At 43.7% G+C, this 744-nt stretch overlaps 1 pseudogene; it reads left to right on the forward strand.

Moving 5' to 3' along the window:
• LOC107660844 (dimethylglycine dehydrogenase, mitochondrial-like) overlaps nt 1-744 on the forward strand; it is a 28,433-nt pseudogene that overhangs the window by 19,891 nt on the left and 7,798 nt on the right.

Consider the following 744-nt stretch of genomic DNA (forward strand, 5'->3'; position numbering starts at 1 on the left):
GAGTCCCCACAAGGATAGCAAACCAGACGTGTGTGTGTGTGTGTGTGTGTGTGTGTGTGTGTGTGAGAGTGTGTGTGTGTGTGTGCTGATTGAATCATGATGATCTAATGTTTCTCAGGTGGGTCAAACCAACATCAGTCATATGTTGACCCCACGGGGGCGTGTCTACGCCGAGGTCACAGTTACCCAGACTGCACCTGGAGAGTTTCTGCTCATCACAGGCTACGGATCAGAGCTGCACGATCTGCGGTGCATCTCACACACACACACTCACACACACACACACACACACCAGTAACTATTACTACAATCTTGAATAGCTGAAGGAGCCAGTGTGTGTAATGTGAGAATATCTGGAGTGTGTGGGTGTGAGTGAGAGCGTGTGCGTGTGTGTATGTATGTGTGTGTGAGAGAGTGTGTGTGTTTGTGTGTGTGTGTGTTTGTGTCAGTAACACAGTCTGGTTTCTGCCCCTTGTCTCATCCAATCAGGAAACAGCACACTGACCCCTATGAAGGTAAAATAATGCCTAAAAGATTTGCATTTGCAAGTATCATATTTTAATTCAGTTGTTATTTATTTATTTATTTTTAATGTATGTGTACGTTAAAAGTACCATTCTGGCAGCGAGAAAGATCCTGAACTAAATGAAGATTAATGTTTTGGCGTGTGATGTGTTTATTGAACCAATCAGATAAGAGTAAATGGAGAGTCAGCGAGAGGCTCATTTGATTGGCTACAAGAAA

The sequence above is a fragment of the Sinocyclocheilus anshuiensis genome, unplaced genomic scaffold, assembly GCF_001515605.1.
Source record: "Sinocyclocheilus anshuiensis isolate Anshui unplaced genomic scaffold, SAMN03320099.WGS_v1.1 scaffold1875, whole genome shotgun sequence".
NCBI lineage: Eukaryota > Metazoa > Chordata > Actinopteri > Cypriniformes > Cyprinidae > Sinocyclocheilus > Sinocyclocheilus anshuiensis.